The sequence below is a fragment of the Arachis hypogaea genome, chromosome 19, assembly GCF_003086295.3.
Source record: "Arachis hypogaea cultivar Tifrunner chromosome 19, arahy.Tifrunner.gnm2.J5K5, whole genome shotgun sequence".
Classification (NCBI taxonomy): domain Eukaryota; kingdom Viridiplantae; phylum Streptophyta; class Magnoliopsida; order Fabales; family Fabaceae; genus Arachis; species Arachis hypogaea.
In genome coordinates this window covers 7,223,668-7,224,378 of record NC_092054.1, presented here as the reverse complement: position 1 = coordinate 7,224,378, position 711 = coordinate 7,223,668, and positions in this window count along the sequence as shown.

The following is a 711-nucleotide window of genomic DNA, read 5'->3' as shown; positions in this document are numbered from 1 at the left end:
TATTTTCAAAGAACTTGGCCAATTTGTTAATTGCCTTCGAAACAACTATCTAATAAGCACATGTGGCCCTCTCTGAATTCTTCAACTATGGCTCAATGCCATTTTTGAAAAGTATATGACAAAGCCTAGCGGTAGTGCTACCGACAAACAGCACATTGAAGGCTTTCGATTGGCTAATTTCAAGCCAAATTTCCCAGAAGCACAATCAGATGAAGACCGATTTTGGGCTGTCTTTTCTCTTTTTCATTCTTGCAAAGACTTTCATAATGAGGACCTCAATTTTACCCCTTTTTTTGCGTCAAAATTGTGGTCCTGCTTGACTCGAACGCCTCCTCTTTTCCAACGATACTGAAGAAAATGAGCTTGCTAACAGGAGTTGGGCAAATCTACTGGTTGTACAGGTAATTCCTATAGGGCTACCTCAGCATAAAAAAGAACGTTTCAAGGTAACTTTGTATGCCCTTCATTACACAGCCAGGCAACTTGGCTTCTCACAAGCCATCCTGACTCCTCTTCCCAGAAACAGTAGGACATTTTGCCATATTACTTTGGATTCAAAGAAAGAACTTGATCTTTGCCTTTCGAAAAATCAACAACAAAAAGAGGGCTATCACCATCTTATCTATGATCGAAGCTCATTCATCACCAAATCCTGCTTCGATTGGTGGACTACTTATTATTCCAAGTACAGTCAGACCTTGGAAGAGATCA